The sequence below is a fragment of the Neovison vison genome, chromosome 14, assembly GCF_020171115.1.
Source record: "Neovison vison isolate M4711 chromosome 14, ASM_NN_V1, whole genome shotgun sequence".
Classification (NCBI taxonomy): Eukaryota; Metazoa; Chordata; class Mammalia; order Carnivora; family Mustelidae; genus Neogale; species Neogale vison.
In genome coordinates this window covers 26,056,094-26,076,169 of record NC_058104.1, presented here as the reverse complement: position 1 = coordinate 26,076,169, position 20,076 = coordinate 26,056,094, and the positions used below count along the sequence as shown (strand labels likewise).

The following is a 20,076-nucleotide window of genomic DNA, read 5'->3' as shown; positions in this document are numbered from 1 at the left end:
GATGTGTTTATACTTGTGGGTGGAGGTGAAGGGCGCTGGGGAGGGTGCTCAGGTCAGAGGGAAGGGCATGGCGACAAGCCCTGAAATTGGAGGGGATGCAGAGTTAGGAGTACAGGAGGCCCCCTCACGTGGCTGCAGAGCGGGAGTGTGAGTCAAGTGGAAGGAGAAGGGGCTGGACAGGCTGGCAGGGCCCAGGAGGCCTTGGGAAGGGTTTCCCCATCACCCCAATAGCAGTGGGATGGGCAGAGTGAAGGGGAGAGTGAGGCATGGTGGAATCCAGATGAGGTGATTATGGCTCAATTTCAGGCAGGAAATACAGGTTCTCGCCAGCTTCATGAAGCACTCGGCCAGATCCAGAGAAACATGGCAGTGGGTGCTGGTCCTGTCTTGATTGATCTCTGTTACTGACCACACGTGCACGTTCCCCAGCTGCTGTGTTGGCTGTGCACAGCTCCCAGCTGCCCCCCACACCCAGGAAGTTATTCTCGGGAATCACTGCCCTGGCTTTAGTGTCTTTCATGCACCTCACCCTCAACACCTGGGGTGGTCGGCCAGCAGACACTGGCTGACCCTAGGACACGCAGCATTCAGCCCAGCCCTCTGCCTCAAGGTCGGGATGCTTTATGAGGTAATGGATGCTCTAGAGCTCCCAGGGATTAGAATAAACAACGTTCTTTCGTAAAGTGCCGGACTGTAAACGGTTCAGTCTTTACAGGCCACACAGTCTTGTTACAAACACTCAACTCTGCCCTTGTAGCAAGAAAGTGCAGACATGATGTCAATGAGTGGGTGTGGCTGTGTACCAATAAAACTTTATTTATAAAAACAGGTGGCTGCTAGTTTTAGTCCAAGGGCCATAATTTTTTTTTTTTGGATTAAATTTTTTAAGTATTTAAAAAAAATTTTTATAAACACATAATGTATTTTTATCCCCAGGGGCAGAGGTCTGTGAATTGCCAGGTTTACACACTTCACAGCACTCACCATAGCACATACCCTCCCCAATGTCCACAACCCCACCCCCCTCTCCCAACCCCCCTCTCCCCAGCAACCCTCAGTTTGTTTTGTGAGATTGAGAGTCACTTATGGTTTGTCTCCCTCCCAATCCATAATTTGATCACCCCCAGCCCAGATTTTATCTGAGATGGAGACCCCATCCTTGAGCAGCTCCTTTATCTTTCCTGACTTGAAAGGGGCGTGTGCGTGCTTCTACATCTGTGTGTCTGTGTGTGTCTGTTACACTCTCTCAGTCTCATACACCTGACCCCCTTCTTCAAGTACTGCTTCTACACAACCCAATCCATGACAGATATGGAGTATGTCTGGCTTTAGAAACCAAGACACCCATATGGAAAGAGGCAGGGAGACTACAGCTAAGACACAGAGATAAGAAGAGCATTTCTATTACTGCACATGCACACAAGACCACTGCACAGGACCCCAAGATCCTCTAACATGTTCCCCTCCAGAACAATCTGCTGGGGAAGTCTGTCTGCTCTCTCTGGGCATGTTAGGCCAGACATGTTTTATGCCCAAATGCTGGTCCAGCAGGAGCAGGTACCCTAAGTTCTCACTGTGTGCTGGTTCTGTGGTTTTGTTTTGTTTTTCACAATCTCCTTTTCTCTGGACAGGTACTAGCTGTGTGTGTTCAGTACGTCCTCTGGCACAGCGCGCCAGGCGCATGAGTCACGTGATGAGCCGCCCATCATGGCGACTATCTTAGTCTAGGTTTTCCCAGAAGTCACTGAGATAAGGACTCAAACAGGAGCAAATCTGGGAGGGAAGCTCAGGGGATACTATAGAAAAGGGGTAGGAGAGGAAGACAGGGAAATGAAAGCAGACACAACTTCAGTGAACTAGAGAATAATCCTATTTTGGGATTCCGGTAAATGGTGTTGAATGCCTGTCTCAGAATTCTGTCACCCCACGGGGAAGTGAGTCTCTTACTATTTATTTCTACACCAATTCCCATCAGTCATCAGATGACGGCTGCTTCTGGAGGACGGTAAGGCCTTAGCACTTGCAACCCTCCATGTTCCAGGGGGCAGAGTGTGCTCTGGCACCACAGAAATTCTTATTGAGACGTGTAAGAGCTGGTATTTAGAAATCAGGCCAGTAACTCACGCCTCTGGCCACTGAAGTGAGCATGGGATCCAAATTGGACAAATCACAGTGCATCCTTCTTCTCAGACTGGAAGCAGGCACGTGATCTAGGGGGACCAATCAGAATGCCTCCTTGAGTTTTTCTATCTGGTACCTTTGGAGTCAAGGAGCCAGGAGGTCATGGATTCCCTGCCATGTGGAGAAGCTCTTTACTGTGAAGGAATAAGGACAACAGGAGGAAAGCAAAGAAGATAGGGAAACCCCTTTCTAACAACCTAGTATATGCTTCAAGGTTACTGTCCTTTGCAATGTAGAGTTTGGACTAGTGTAATTGTTGTGTGGATTTCCTCGAGGAAATGAAGCTGACCAGAGGGAGGCTGCCCATGTGGCTATTAAAAAAAAGGCCTGGGGATTATGTCAAGATGTAAAAGGCATTGCTCCTTGGTATTCTACAGAGATTTAGAAGAAATTTCAATTGGCCTCAGTAGTACATTGGGAATGCCCAAAGACATTCATAAGCTAATTTACTAATGTCTTTATGGCAAGTCCTGTTTTTTTCACCCCTGGAAGTAAATCCCAAACATGAGCCTTGTCTAGTTAAAGAGCTGACTTCTGTCAAACCCACCCTTTCTCCCAAATCCTTGCTCCCTTAATCCTAGATCCCACCCACTAGACTCAAATTTCGTTTCCAGGCCTGCCAGGGGAAATGTTAAACACTTCATTAAAGAAAATAAAAAAAATCTGTACCGATGTTCCTCATCTCTTGGGACAGTCCTTTATATTATTCAACATAATATTTAATACGCTATTATAAAGTATTTGCTTCTGGATGATTTCTCCCAAGTCCTGAGCTACCTCAAGGGCAGTGAGTAGTTAGTTAATATAAGTAGGCCTGACCAAGATGGCCTACCAAAGGAATCCCTCACAAAAGAAGAGATGGGGCTGCCCCGAAGTCACATTCCTGCCATCATAAGCAGCGCCACAGGAAGCAAATTTCCGGCCGTTTTAGAGAGCCATTTTGTGTTCGCTTCCAGACATCGAATATTCACAAATATTGAAATCCAGTCTCAAGGCAGCAATCAAGAACTATTAAACAGGCATTTGTGACTGGGTTTTTTAAATGTTATTTTCATTTTACAGAACGAGAAGATGGAGTAGACCTGGCAACCCAGATTCTCTATGAGTTTTGTTCAAATATATCGAGCCAAGGAGGAGAGACCAAAGTCTAGATGGGAAGCCAGCCCAGCTTGGTATCTAAGCAAAACGGAACAATAGGGTGAGGGAAGAGCAAAGAGTGGGTACGATCTGTCCTTGCCAATAGAGGCGAGAAGAAAAATAAGATGGAGAGTATGTAGGTATAAGTGTATTTGCATATGTATTTTTATGTGCATATGTATACATACACATATGTATATATTAACTACCTATTTATCTCTCTATGTATATCATTTAATTTATATAGTCATGACCATAGAAAGCATTCAGTTGGACCAACACTGTCTTGCTCTCAGCAGGACAGTTTCTCTTGTAGACACACTTTGGTCCCAGAGATATCATACCCACCTTCACCTCTGCGGAAAGGTACTTCTACCCAATGCCACAAGAAAAAACTTTCCCTGCCACATTATAATTTTGCAACTCATTCTGACTCTTAGAAATAACTAACAAGGACTTGCTGTTCTGGGATGCTGTTTTCCAACAAGAGCCTCGGTCAACAAACAAGAAGTTGATGATGTCCCTGTGCTCTCCTTCCTAAGACAGAAGCGGGGTCTTATGTATTTAACACTCATTTCCAAAGAAGAGTGAGATAGAGCTACTCTAATTGCAAGCATCTGGCTGACTTACCCCAGGTAACTGCTGTGCAAGTACCATTATATGTGCTATACCTTAGTCACTAAACAGAAATAAAATAAATGCAATTCAGATAGGGTCAGCTAAGGTAAAAATGCTCAGTTGCAAACACTAGGAGGATGCTGTGGGCTTCTCCGTGTAGAAGAGACAAATAACAACTATCAGAAACTGGACCAATTTGGCTGCTCTTGGAAGAAAACCAACAATAGCCAGTCTTTCAAGGCACTTCACAGGAAGAACAGCTCAGAAAGGCACAAGATGGTCAAACAGTGCTGTTTTGGAGTGTGTACGCTATGTGCCTGGCTTGGCAAGGAATTTCTCATGCACTGTATCTCTAATTCCTACATCAACCCTACAAGATAGAGATCTACTTACAATATATCTTTTATTTTATTTTTTTTAAAGATTTCATTTATTTATTTGACAGAGAGAAATCACAAGTAGACAGAGAGGCAGGCAGAGAGAGAGAGAGGGAAGCAGGCTCCCTGCTGAGCAGAGAGCCCGATGCGGGACTCGATCCCAGGACCCTGAGATCATGACCTGAGCCGAAGGCAGTGGCTTAACCCACTGAGTCACCCAGGCGCCCCCAATATATCTTTTAAAATAAGGTTTTCACTGTAGAACGGTTTTAGATTGATAAAAACTACCAAGATGGCACCGAGAGGGGCGTCTGGGTGGTGCATTCAGTTGAGCGTTGGATTCTTGGTTTCAGCCCAGGCCATACTATCGGGATTGTGAGACTGAGCCCCACATCGGGCTCCACGCTCAGCGTGGCATCTGATTGAATTCTTTCTCTCTCTGCCCCTCCCCACCATGCTCACTCACACTCTATCTCCCCCTAAAATAAATAAATAAAGAAAAAAAAAAAAGATGGCATTGAGAGTTCCCACCCCAGACCCAGTTTCCCCTGTTACTGACATCTTGTGTTGTATGGTACAAATAATGAACCACTTTGATAAATTACTATTAACAGAAGTCTACACTGTATTCAGGTTTCCTAAGCTTGGACCTAATGTCCTTTTCCTGTTCCAGAATCTCATCCAACTACCACATTAAACATAGTCATCATGTTTCCTTAGTTATCTCCTGGTTGTTAGTTTCTTAGACTTTCATTGTTTTTGATGATTTTGACAGTTTTGAGGACTGCAGGCTAGGTATTGTGTAGAGTAGCCCTTGAGTGGAATTTGTCTGATGATTTTCTCATGACTAGACGGAGGTTACAGGTTTGGGGGAGGAGAACTGTAAAGTGACATTCTCATCATCACCCATCAAGGATATACACTATGATGCCTTATCACTGTTGATGCTAACCTTCATCACCTGCCTGAAGTAGTATCTGTCAAGTTTCTCCCACTGTAAAGTTACTCTATTTATTTTTTTTTACTCTATTTCTTTTTCTCTTTTCATGCCATACTCTTTAAGCCACTTTAAGCAACCCACACTTTAAGAGCAAGGAGTTACGTTCCACCTCTTGGAGGACAGAGTTTCTACATAAATTATTTAGAATTCTTCTTCATAGGAGACTTGTCTCTTTTTCCCTACTTAATTATTCAAAAACTTTCTTATATCAGTGTGGACACACAGACATGAATTTTATCACTTTGGGTTATAAACCAATACTGTTTTATTTTGGGTTTTTGTTGTTGTTGTTGTTCTTGTTTGTTTGCTCAGATTGTTCCAGATTTGGCCATTGGAAACTCTCAGTTGGCTCCTATGGCCCCCCTTCAAGAGCTTCCTTGTTCTCTAGCAATACAAGTTGCTCTAGGTTCATCTTGTACATTCCCTGTCCAGTACTAAAATCAGCCATCTCTCCAAGGAGGCTTGGTTGTTTATTTTGTAGAATGGTTTCAGCAACCAAGATCTGGGTGCTGGGTGTGCTCCTTGCTTTCTGGTCTCTCTCTGCAGACAGAGTAAGGAAATCATGTGTGTGTACTAACTCATATGTATAGGTGTCTAAAAATATTTATTTATTAACCATCTGTATCTACTTTATGCTAAACATGAGTTCATCCTGGTATCTCTAACTGTAATCCATCATCACATGGATCATTCTAGGCTCCGCCTCTTGCTTATGGGTTAGCTCTCACACCTACAATAAGAAACATGGCTTCTGTTATCCACCAGCCATTGACTCAGTTGTTAAGTCCAGTATACATGTCTAGCAATATCAGAATTATGAACCCATATTCCCATGGGAAACGACTGTAGCAACTACAGCATAGTCTTAAGGACAGTGGATTTGTTTAATTATTAATGTATTTTTCTCTTTTGTCTAATGACATACATGATGGCCATGGCATCTACATGTCTAGGTAAGGGTGGGGAATTAAGATTTATAACAGAAGAAACATGCAGAAAAATGATGATGATGATGATGATATTAATTGATTAATGATGAAGATGGAGAAGACACACTTATATACATAATTCACAAAGGGGTGTTATTAGGTACAAGGCACTATTCTGTACCTGAACCAATCCAATAATTCATAGAATTTCTATGAGATACTATTATTCAGCCCATGTTGCAAAGGAGGAAATCAAGGCACAGAGATAAAACTTGTCCAAAGTTATACCATTTGCATATGGTAGAAAGACATAGCCTTCTGAGTCTAGAATCTGTGCTCTTGGCCACTTCCTTATTGGGCCTAAGGGAGTTAAATTCAAATTTCTAACATTCAAAAAATCATTCTACAGCCCGACAGTGATATGATTTTAAGTCACATGACTGACTTTGGAAAGCGCTTTTTTCCCCCTCAATTTCTTTCTTTCTACTCTTTTTTTTTTTTAGTTTTTAAAATACAATTTAATATTAAATTCTAATACAGTTAACATTCAGTGTTATATTAGTTTCAGGTGTACAATATAGTGATTCAACACTTTCGTACAACACCCAATGCGCATCACAAGTGCACCCCATAATCCCCATCACATATTTCACATCCTCCTACTCACTTCCCCTCTGATAACCACCAATGTGTTCTCTATAGTGCAGAGTCTGTTTCTTGATCTCTCTTTTTTCCCCCTTTTGTCCTTTTTTGGGGGGGATGGGTTGTTTCTTAAATTCCACATATAAGTGAAATCATATGGTATTTGTCTTTCTCTGGCAGGTTGATTTCACTTAGCATAATACTCTCTACCTCCATCCATGTTGCAAATGGCAAGATTTCATTCTTTTTGATGGCTGAATAATCTTCCATTGTATATATCTACCACATCTTCTTTATTCATTCATGTAACAGTGAACACTTGGGCTGCCTCTGTAATTCGGCTGCTGTAGATAAAGCTGCTGTAAACATCGGGATACATGAATCCTTTAGAATTAGTGCATCCCTTTTAAATACTCAAGAGTGTGATTATTGGATCATAGGTAGTTCATTTCTAACTTTTTGAGGATTCCCTCCCCCATACCTTTCTCTCCATTCTTTAGCATATTGAGGACCAGATTTGGATTTGGCAGGCAAGACCATCAGGAGATTTTGTCAAGGGTGGACCAGTGAAGCAAAAGGATGGGAAGCCTGCCTCCTCTGATTCTAGGGAAATGAGAAAATGACAAGGAAAGAGAGGAAGAGATGAAGGAAATGTCACTCGACTTTCCCTCATTGGTTGGGGAGAATGAGGGATGAGGGAAATGCTGAGGGCAGGGATCTCTCCTTTCACTCCTGGGTTTGGAACTCGGGGAGGAACTCAAAGTAAAGAAGCTCTGAACTGTAAGGTAGCAGCCAGTTAAGACACGAAGTGGGATGACCTCACTACCAGACTTCCTAGTTGACCTTCCTCAGGGAGCCTCATACACCAGATGGTCTGAGAGCAGGGATCCTGCTACAGAACCTTTCATTGTCGGGCAGTGGGTTTCACATGGTGGCATGGAGTGTTTCCTTTTACTTTATTCTACTCTCCTTTGTCTCCCAAGCAGATGGTTATCATGGACCAACTCAGACAAAAGTCACAAACTCAGAAAGGCCAAATAGAAAACCATGTTAACTATATTAAGACAGACAGACAGAAAGACACACACACACACACACACACACACACACCCTATTTCTCCAAGTATTACAGTCCTAATTTACACAGAAGGAAATCGAAGCCCAGAGAGGTTGATGTGCTTGCCCAAAGTCACACAACATGTTAGTAACTGTCAGGATTTGATCCCAGGTTTGTCTGATGGCAAAATGGGTGCTTCCTCCACTAAGCTGAGCTGCCTCTAGCAAGGAGAAGAAGAAACTAGAGGCGCAGCACTGAACCTTCTCTATGGAAAGAGACTCTTCTGTCTTGAGTATCTTCCTTCTTATAAAATTTCCCCCTCAGACCACTAAACCACTGGTCAGATCTATGTCTTTTTGTTTCCTTCTTCATACAGAGAACAGAACCTACTGTTATAACCCAGGGAGTGAGCAAGACTCCCCTCGAACCCCATCCTGAGAATCCCTTACGGCCTTGTGGACTGCACCTGTGCCCCGACCTCTCCATCCTGCTCACACATCTGTTCCTCCTCATGTATTTGAGTGTCTGCAATGTCCCAGGTATTTTGCTTCGTGGACAAGTCCTAGCTCCTCCACCACCTACTAATTAGAGAAACTCAAAATGTTTTCCCAAAGTTTTTTCAACACCCAAGAGGTTGCTTGGACCAAGAGGCCATGTTGGTCCTGCCCAGCTTTCTCCTTCATCCGCGCCCTCCCCAACATCCTCTCTGTGCCCCAAAGTACAGTACAGTTTTGCAGCCAGAGAGTGGTCCCAGAGCCACAAGCAGCAGCATCTGCCATGACATAATGAAGTAAGAACAGAATTTTGACTCAGTGATTCTGGATTCAAATTCTGGCTCTTCTCTTTGCCAATAGCATCTTGGGGGTATGTGAGAACACCTGCCTGAGCCTCAGTCTTCAGTTCTAAAATGGGGACATATCAGCTTCCTCTAGGAGACCACATGTACACAGTTCAGCATCCCACCCGAAACAGAATAACCATCAAAGACATTATAGCCAAAGCTTTAGTGCCTCCAATTGTCCAGGAAACAAAGATGACACGATGGGGTGGCCACAAAAAGAGCGGTAGGTTTCCATAAGGCTCTCTCTGGACTCGGGATTCTTGGACACATTCCAGATCATTCAGTTGTCTCAGAACAGGACAAAGAGGGAGGAGATGTTCCTGCAGGGGCCAGTAGCACTGGTAATTCTCACAACAACAAAAAAGAGAATACATGTTCGGAAATCATAGCAGAGCTCTGGCTTTTAGCTCTGTGTTCCTTTCTAGCCTTTCCAAACCTTTGTGCCCAGTATCCTTTTAAAGAGAAAACCTGGAAATTATAGTTTGAAACACCATGTAGATTTTTCTCTGGTCACAAGCAAGCAAAAAAAAAAAAAAAAAAAAAAAAATCAAATCCAACTCAAAAATACCCTGAATTTGTCAAAAGAGAACATAGCAGGCTAGGCTCTCACCGAAAAGGTTTATGGAGAAAGAGAATTAAATCCATCTTATTGAATCTTGGTAGCAGAGGGACCAGCAGGGATTTGTAATGGAGGAAAAAATGCACATATATCATTGTAAAACCTTTGGTAAATGAGGCATTTGTGTTACCCATGGGTTTGTATCTCTAAGCATGCAAAATATATATATTTTTATTTTGACCATTTAGGATGGGGATATTTTAAACTGGAGTTGTTAAATATTTATTTAATGTTCACTTCTGGCCAGTTTTTATGCAGGCTTTGGAGGGGCAGAGATTCATTTCAAATCTCGGGCTGGACCCCAAGGAGATGATAGTCCAGAATAGGAAGCCGACTAAGAACCACGCTGGGGATGCAGAGAACCCTTAAGACCAGTGAAGTTAGCGGCGTGATACAGCAAAACAGATCTCCATGACTACACAAGGGACACAGTACCTCACCCAGTTTTAGAAGGTTGAAGACCTTCTTTATCTACATTCTGAGAAAGAGAGATTATCGAAGACAGTGACAAAGGATCATTTTAAGTGGAAGTAGCATCAATGAGCATGTTCAAGAAACACCCATTTGTTGGTATCACTTCTAAAACGGGACATCTCCAAAGTAGGTTAACTCACCACCGAAGGCTCGGCATCATCATTGGGAATACGAAAGGTTGTTTTATGTGCTCAGAGGCCATTTCCCCAAAGTCAAGATCATGAACTCATCTACCAGTGCATATCCCCTTGATAGCCCAGTGTGGCCTGATTGTTTCTTTCCTGCCCCTTGTCCTCTTCTCCTTCCCCTGCACCCACTTCCCCCCAACTCCATCTACTTAGGACTTTCCCCCTCCTCCATCATGGTTAGACCTTTATTAGCTGCATGGTGAGCAACAGCCTGTCCTTTTGGCCTTCATTATTTCTAGTCCAAAAGTGATGTGGGATTAGAAATTAGATACCCAACCTTGTTAGAGTAAGTTGGAAAGTAACAATTAACCACAGGTAAAAATACTATTTTCTTCTGCAAAAATGCTCTCCTTTTCCCCCTACATCTTTCTCGGGCTGACTCTGAATCATCTTTGCAGGGTCAGCTTATACATCATATCCTCCAGGGGAACTTCCTCACACTCTCCTATCTTAAATACTTCAACAGCTCTCTGTATTCATCTGCGAGGGCTGCCATAACCACAGAGGGGGGCCTTTAACAACAGGAATGTATTGTCTTACAGTTCTGGGGGATGGAAGGCAAAGATCAAGGTGCTGGTAGAGTCAGTTCCTTCTAAGGAGGTGAGGGAGAATCTGTTCCATGCCTCACTCCTAGCCTCTAGTGGTTTGCTAGCTATCTTGGGCATTCCGGAGCTGGTGGAAGGGACCACCCCAATATCTGCCTCCATCCTCACATGGCGTCCTCTTTACGTGCATGTCTGTGTCTAAATTCCCCCTTTTTATAAGGACATTGGTTGTACTGGATTGGGCCCACTCTACTCCAGTATGATTAACCAATTTACATCTGCAACCAGATTAAGGTCACATTCCAAGGCACCGATTCTTAGGATTTCAACATGTTAATTGGAGAGGGACAGGATTCAATTTGTAACACTCCTTTTACTTTGCTTCTTTAACCAGAGGAATACTTCTAATTTATTCCCAGGGTTTATTTTCCCAGACCGCTGAGGTCAGGGAATGTGTTTCATCTCCAACCCTCCATTCCCAGTTCCCAGAGCTTCCTCCACGGAACTGAATTCTAATTCCCACAGGAAAGGATGAGGGGAAAAAAGAAGAAGAAAAAAAAAAAAAGACCATTTTTTCAGGCACCTGCTATGTGACAGGCAGTAGGCAAGGAGCGCTACCTAAAAAATCAGCTTTCTCACTAAGAAAAATGCATTAAATGGGTTAGCTTAGCAACAGCCATTTTTGTTGCCATGAAACTTTTTTTTTTTCCTTTTTGGACTGTATGTGCCCTGGCTAAGTATTTTGTTGATGGACGATTTGATCCCTAGGCTGGCAAACAAGGACAACAAAAAAGCAGAGCAACAAAACAAATGAGGAACTGGGCTCTGCTTAACCAAACACCAGGGACACTACACTGCTCAGGTATGTGTCCTTCGGGTGGTGGTAACACAACGCAGATCAACCACGGACGGAGGCTGCAATATATCCTATACCAAGTCTTGAGTAGAAATGAATCTACACAGGGGCGCCTGGGTGGCTCAGTAGGTTGGGCCTCTGCCTTTGGCTCAGGTCATGATCTCAGGGTCCTGGGATCGAGCCCTCCATCGGGCTCTCTGCTCGGTGAGGAGCCTGCTTCCTCCTCTCTCTGCCTGCCTCTCTGCCTATTTGTGATCTCTGTCAAATAAATAAATAAAATCTTAAGAGAGAGAGAGAGAAAAGAAAGAAAGAAAGAAAAGGAAAGGAGGAAAGAAAGAGGTGATTCTACACAGGGGTTGAAGGATGTTCTAACAGCAGGCAACTTGTTGCTTAGGGAATTTTCGGTGTGCACCAAAAACACCTTTAGCTCTTGCTTTGGTTGAAACTTCAAAGAACCAATGCGTGGGGGACAGAACTCACTGATTTCCTATCACCCATATATTTTGTCTCTCAAAGAGCCCACTTGAGGGACGCCTGGGTGGCTCAGTTGGTTGGACGACTGCCTTCGGCTCAGGGCGTGATCCTGGAGTCCCGGGATCGAGTCCCACATCGGGCTCCCAGCTCCATGGGGAGTCTGCTTCGCTCTCTGACCTTCTCCTCGCTCATGCTCTTTCTCACTGTCTCTCTCTCTCAAATAAATAAATAAAATCTTTAAAAAAAAAAAAAGAGCCCACTTGAATTGGGGTACACATCTCCCTCATTAGGCTTTGAGAATCTGTTTTTAAGGGCTTATCACATAGAGGATGGCTTTGGTTCACAGTGATAGACGTGAGCAGGTCTCTCCCCATTTTCCATATCTTCCAACATTCCCTAAATAACTTCCCTTGTGATTTAGGACGCCAATCCCTCCTCTTGAGGAGCATTTGAGAGCCCAGTGAGGTTATGGAGAATAGGTCATTTAGAGACAGGAGACATGGGTTCAAATCGTGCTCCAGCAATGTATCAGCTATGAGGTCTTAAGGTGAACGAGAGGAGAAGTTAGTTGGGGGAAACTGGAGAGGTAGAAGCAACCCAAGTGTCCACTGATGGATGAAGGGATAAAGAAAATGTGTTATAGGGACACTTGGGTGGCTCAGTCAGTTAAGCGTCTGCCTTCAACTCAGGTCATGATCAACTCAGGTCATGATCCCAACGTCCTGGGATTGAGCCCCCCATCAGGCTCCCTGTTCAGCAGGGAATCAGCCTCTCCCTCTTCCTCTTCTCCTCCCTCAACTCACGTGCCTGCTCGCACACTCTCTCTCTCTCAAATAAATAAAATCTTAAAAAAAAAAAAGAAAAGAAAATGTGAAATATGCATACAGTGGAATATTATTCAGCTTTAAAAAAGAATGGAATTCTGACACCTGCCACATCATGGATGAACCTTGAGGACATCACACGAAGTGAAATACACCAGCTATAAAAAGACTCATACTAGATGATTCCACTTACAGGAAGTACCTAGAGTGGTCAGACTCACAGAGAAAGAAAGTACAATGGTGGTTGCCAGGGGCTGGGTTGGGGGGGATGGTTTAGGAATGGGGAGCTAGTGTTTAATGGGTAGAGAGTTTCAATTTTGCAAGATGAAAAAAGTTGGGGAAATCAGTTGCACAACAATGTGACTATATTTAATGTGACTGAATGGTACACTTAGAAATGGTTAAGATAGTAAATTTTGTGTTAGGCATTCTTTGCCAAAAATTTGACAAACAAATGTACATAACCAGTGCTTTACCCACACATCCTTCATTATACCTGAGGCCATTCTGTAAACTAGGTGTCATTGTGCACAATCTGCAGATGAGAAAAATGAGCCATAAAGAGGCTCTAAACCATGTAGTCAAGGTCAAAAACAGTAGAGACCAAGGCAGCTTCATCCAAAACTAATGCTTCTTTCTCTCTACTAGTTGATGAGCTATGACAGAGTCTGGAATAGGATAAAACAAGATATATCCAAAAAGCACTGACCTTAATATTAAGCATATGTAAGAATCTGTAATATCAAATCTTTCTTCCCATCATATCTCCACATTTTAAAGACATTCAAGCCCCAATAAAAACAACCTAACCATTTTTTTTTTTTAAGATTTTATTTATTTATTTTTCAGAGAGAGAGGGAGAGAGAGCGAGCACAGGCAGACAGATAGGCAGGCAGAGGCAGAGGGAGAAGCAGGCTCCCTGACGAGCAAGGAGCCCGATGCGGGACTCGATCCCAGGACTCTGGGATCATGACCTGAGCCGAAGGCAGCTGCTCAACCAACTGAGCCACCCAGGCGTCCATTTTGATCTTCTGAGAATGCTCCAAGTGATGGAGGTTGATTAAACCAAATCCTTCCTAATTGCAGGTTCAGCAAATTCATTCACTGAATAACCCACTTATCAAATAATCCCTATATGCTATGGTCAATCCTAGATCGGGCATCTTTCTGGGTACGGGGGAAAAAAAAATGGATAAGACCTACTGTTACCTTTGACAAGATCACAGTCCAATGGGCGAGGGTGGGGTATGGGCAGGTAAACGACTTCCCTGTAATATGGGTAATATTGCAAGTACTTAAATGATCTGAGACGGTCTGTTTCAAGATAAAAATTACTATATAGTAACCCCTCCTAAGCCAAATTCCTAAAAAGGATTAACAAGGTCTAAAAAAACAAACAAAAAATACCCTTAAAATTACAAAAGGAAATCACAATGAGATATCACTACCCATCTAAAAGAATAGCAAAAACAAACACAAAATTAAAAGTCCGACAATGCCAAATCCTGGCAAACGTGTGAAGCAACAGAAACTCTCATGCATTGCTCCTAGGAATGTAACATCGTATAACCCCCTTGGAAAAAGAGGTGTAGCAATTTCTTTTAAAAGTTAAACACTGGGGACGCCTGGGTGGCTCAGTCGGTTAAGCCACTGCCTTCGGCTCAGGTCATGATCCCAGGGTCCTGATCTTGTGTTCTCTCTCTCTCTCTCTGACAAATAAATAAATAAATAAATAAAATCTTTAAAAAAATAAAAAGTTAAACACTAGTGAGAGGTTGGGAGGCCCTGGTGGTGGGTGTTAAGGAGGGCACATATTGCATGGAGCACTGGGTGTGGTGCATAAACAATGAATCTTGGAACACTGAAAAAATAAAATTAAATTTAAAAAAAGAATATTTGAAAAAATAAAAAGTTAAACAAATACTGAGAATCAGACTCTACAATCCCACTCCTAGGTATTTAATCAAAAGAAATGAAAACTTACGTGCACACAAAAACCTTGTGATGTTTCAAGTGGATTCATTCATAATCGCCCCAAATTTAGAATAAACCAAATGTCCTTCAACTGGTGATCTGATATACAAGCTACATCCATGCAACGGACTAGCACTGAGAAGGAGAAAGGAAGAGATTTTTTAATATGCACATTATGCTGGGACGCCTGGGTGGCTCAGTTGGTTAAGCAGCTGCCTTCGGCTCAGGTCATGATCCCAGCGTCTTGGGATCGAGTCCCACATCCGGCTCCTTGCTCAGCAGGGAGCCTGCTTCTCCCTCTGCCTCTGTCTGCCTATGCTCGCTCTCTCTGATAAATAAATAAAATCTTTTAAAAAAATATGCACATTATGCTAAGTGAAAGAAGGCAGACTCAAAATGCCAGATACTATAGGATTCCATGTATATGACATTTTAGAAAAGGCAAAACTATGGGGACAGAAAACAGGTCTGTGGTTGTGAGATGCAGAGTTGGCTCCAAAGGGACAGTCCAAGGAATATGGAGGTGAGGTAGGAGGATGGAGCCATCGTGGGTCTTAACTGTGGTAATGATGACATGACTCCACACATTTATCAAAATTCACAGAACTGTTCACCAAAAAGAATCAATTTTGCTGTATATAAATTATAAAGTAAATTTAAATAATTTTTTAAAAATATGTAAAGACATTACCCTGCTTAGCAACACAAAGTTCTGCTGGCAGAGCAGAAAGTCTGAGGAATCTCTCAAATGTGGGGCCAAAATGGGATTAGATTAAAAAAGGAATCCACGGGGCAGCATCCAAACCGGAGGAGAGAGCTGCAGAAGATGGGTTCAAGCATCCCAGCAGTAATGGAAACAGGAGGTGGTGAGGACACTGACAAGTTACTAGTCTTGTGCTGCAAAGGAAGTTGCTAGGGAAGTAGAACCCAAGCCATCCTACTTCTCCCCAAACCCTCGGGCTTCTCAGTTTAGCGAGGCATCCACCATGACTGAGAAATCTTAGGTCAGACAGACAGAGTGATATGCAAAGTAGATGGCGGAGGTGCCCAGGAAGAATCATTGCCACCCAGAAGACCAACTGCCTAAGCATTCCATTGAGGGATACATCCCCCTCTTTCCTGAGCCCCTCTTCATAAAGCTGGGGAACTGCAAGTAACCACAGGCGCTGTCCTTCCCTTCCCCAGAAAGACAGTGCTAAGAAACCCAGTAGACAATCTAACAAGGAATCTTAGCCACAAAGATGAGTACCCAATCCAGACACGCCTAACCCACGGAAACACCAACACTATGAAATAGAAAAGATAATCTTGAAAAGTAGAATAATGTAAATCCAAGGATATAGAAAGAACAGAACCATTAGGTCAGGACTTTAAAATAAATGCAATTAATATTCTCAGAGAGATGAAGGCTGTTGCATACATGAAATAAGAACAGGTATTTATGCAAAAAGAACCAAAGAGCTTTCTTCCAAAAAGAAAAGCACAGTTGTTGAAATGTAGACGAGGAACTTCATAGAGACTTAATTTTATCTGGAGGACTGCAAGCTCTCCACTGGAGATCATTCCTCTAAGAACAAAGGTAAAGAATGATGGAAAAGCATTGTATAGTTTTTAGGGAACCATAACAAACTCAGAGCAGCTGGAGCAGCAAATACATGGGGAAGAGTTCTGTCTTTTTACTCTGTCTTCCCTTATGGCACTAGCCATGAATTATGTTGCAATGAAAGTGTTTGCAACCACTAGCCATGAATTACATTGTGGTGAAAATGTTCAGTTGCAAGTACACACACACACACACACACACACACACACAATGTGGGCACTTTCAACTAATGTGTTTCCTTTTACTCTTCACTTCCTATTACCTGTGGCAGGTTACATTTCCCAAGGTGGTCACTACAGTATCTCCCCAGTCCATTTGTTCTTTTTATAATACAGTGTTGACACTTCTCCCATCCAGTGGGATATCTGTGTTGTATTCCCTACTGCGGAAGCCTCACAGATCTTTGTGTTTGCTCCTGCCAACCGAGTCAGGCAGAAGTTACGCTCTGTGAATTCCATGACTGGATCACAAAATGCCAGGCAATTCTGCTTGCTTTCTAGGGATGCCAGCTCTCGGAACTCAGCTGCCATGCTGTGAGGAAGCCCAGGCTACCTACAGAGGCCGTGTGTGGATGTTTGAGCTGACAGTTCTAGCCAAGGCTCCAGGAGGCAGGCAGAATCAATTGCCAGATACGTGAGGAAAGAAAGTTCAAGATGACATCTGCCTCAGCCACCATCTGAACGCGTCTACATAAGAGACCCGGAATGAATACCAACCAGCTGGGCAGAGTCAACCTCTAGAACGATGGGCGACAATAACATGATTTTTTTTTTTCAAGCTGCTGAGTAGTTGTGGGGTGATTCAGTACACAACAACACATCAAAAACAGCTTAGTTTGTAGATGTGAAAATATGAAATTTGCATTTCTTTAAAATAACATCCATTTCTAACTTCATGGGAAATCAGATGAAGCTGAATGTTCAGTCCCCAACATTTGCTACAGCTGGGGCGATGAGAAGAAAAATGGGGTTCTCACACTTTGACTCAGTGTTATATACTCACTCTGTCACTATCACCAGTAGTGGATAGGCTGAGACTCAGGGAGAAACAAGGGGACAAGGCAAGGGGTGTGGACACAGAACCAACAAGGAATGGAGGGATCTTCTTTCAGCTAAATATTTCTACACGGGGGGGGGGGGGGGGGGGGGGGGGGAAGAAGGTTTTGTATAGGGAGCTCTGGACTTTGACTTCCAGCTGTGGGATGTTAGATAGGTGACTTAATCTCCCTGACCCTCTCTTTTCTCAACTGTAAAATGAGACTCATAGGGAGTGCCCAGCCTCAAAAATATCTGGTGAAAATGGGGCACCTGCATGGCTCAGTCAGTTAAGTGTCTGACTCTTGGATGCCTGGGTCTCTCAGTCGGTTAAGCATCTACCTTCCACTCAGGTCATGATCCCAGGGTCCTGGAATTGACTCCCACACTAGAATCCTTTCTCAGTGGGTAGTTTGCTTCTCCCTCTGCCTGCCTCTCCCCCCCTGCTTGTGCTCTCTCTCTCTCTGTCAAATAAACAAATAAAATCTAAAAAAAATAAATAAATAAGTGTCCAACTCTTGATTTTGACTCAGGTCATGATCTCAGGGTCGTGGGATTGAGCCCCATGTTGGGTTCTGAGCTCAACAGGGAGTCTGCTTGAGATTCTCCCTCTCTCTCCTTTTCCCTCTGCCCCCCCCCCAATAAATACATAAACCTTTAAAAAGATACATCTGGCTTAAAATGAACCCCTAGGGGTAAACAAATTAGAGATACTAGAGCCAAGTCAGGTGGAAAACCTTTTACCTTAGGATGAATTATAACTCCAGATGTCTCAGATTGAATCATTTTTGACATGTTCTCTCTGAGCTTGCTGGATGCCCCACCACTACACAGTTTCCAGTCTCCACTGCTCCTGGTGAAGTTTCTTGCATCCCCATCCCAAACCCCTAACAGCCCCATGGCAATTACACACCATACTTATAACTCGGAGCTTGGGGCAAAGATTTTGTTGGACTCCCACTTAATGGCCATTCCTCCTTGCTGGTTCCCTCAGGGTAATTCTACACGAAATATGCTTCCCAACCCTCATCTCCAGGGAGTTTTAAAGGTTGTGTCTTTTTGATTCTCCCTTCAAAATATTTCACAAATCTTCCACCGCCCCCACTCCATGTTCACCGCCCCTTCTCTCGACCAAACCACCATTGACTCCTACCTGGGTCCTCCTACTGAGATGCCTCATTGCCTTCCCCCAGCCCTTCTGGTCCATTAACCACTCGCAAGTCTGGGCAATCTTTACACACGCAATCACATCACCCCCTGCTTGAAATCCTTTAATCAATTCCCACCGCACTTTTGGGTAAACTCAAAATCCACACCATGTACAAGGAGGTCATGCATGACCTGCGGCTGCCCACCAAGCCAGCGATTGGCTTCCTGTCACTCCCGGCTGCACTGGCCCTCATCAGGATCTTCTCACACATATCCTTCCCTTTTGTTTAGAATGTTCTCTCTTCTCCTGATTTCCGCTTCATCGTTTTGGACTCTGCTTATATCTAATTTTTTAGGGAACGCTTTCTTGGGCCTCCTCCTCTATATAAATCTGTCCCTCTGATAATAGTAATGGTGAGGATACTACTACTAACAATAATAATAACCCTATCCTTTCTATCTATAATTACAGCTCATAAAAATACATTTCCTTGAGGGTGCCTGGGTGGCTCAGTGGGTTAAAGACTCTGCCTTTGGCTCGGGTCATGATCCCAGGGTCCTGGGATCGAGCCCTGCATCGGGTTCTCTGCTTGGCGGGGAGGCTGCTTCCTCCTCTCTCTCTCTGCCTGCCTCTCTGCCTACTTGTAATCTCTGTCTGTCAAATAAATAAATAAAATCTTTAAAAAAAAAATACATTTCCTTGAATGGTTATTTAACTGATACTATGTCCTTCACTAAATGTGCAGTGACCGAATCCGATCTGCTTACTGGTTTAATGCCAGCACCCAGCACAATGGCTGGCCCATGGAAACTGCTCAGGACATGTTTCTGGATGAAAAAGATGGTGAATGAGCACTGCCTACAAGGTTCCAGACGTTATCCTGATTGACTCTATGACTCCAACAGGTGTCTCCTACAGCAAAAATAACTTTGCATCTGAAAAGGAGACTGTTTGCCCAAACCTGCCTCTTGAGATGTGGAATTTTGCATTCTACACAGTGCTCTGTGCCCTGTTGGTAATTCTCTACCCATAAGGATGGCTCAGTCTGTTTGCCATTCCCAAACATTTGGTTTTTGGGGATCTCATCTGATCAGTTCATCTTTTTTTTATTATGGGAACACAGATTAGTCTATGGACAGGCTGTGTCTGAGATTAGGTGTCCTCTAACCCTGCTCCAAATTTCTGTGACCTGGAAATCGGTCAAGCTAGCTAGCGTTTGTCTGAGACACTGTCTCATCATCTTCTTGTCTCTGGGCAATACTGCTGGGTTCAAATATGTCTTTGATATTTGACCAGTGGTCAGAGGCTGGCTTCTAGGTTCCACATTCCCAGGTCCCTGGCAGAGACAAAGGCATGAGCGTGGGAAGGTGTCTGTGTTGCTCAGGACAAGGAGGGCTCCCCCAGTGTCTCAGAGCTAGATGACTCTGCCAAATAGCCAAGTGGTTAAATGTTGAGGGCTGTAAATGAGGCTCATCTGTCAGCCGTGGGCGGGCACCAGCTCCATCTGCTGTGTCAGGAGCCCAGAGAGTGACTGGAGGAAGCAGCTTGTAAGT

The 20,076-nt window shown here is 43.6% G+C and overlaps 1 protein-coding gene across 3 annotated transcripts in view; it reads right to left on the bottom strand.

The window, feature by feature from the left end:
* Window positions 1–20,076, bottom strand: part of SHISA9 (shisa family member 9) — a 278,412-nt gene that overhangs the window by 26,567 nt on the left and 231,769 nt on the right. The window lies entirely within an intron of this gene.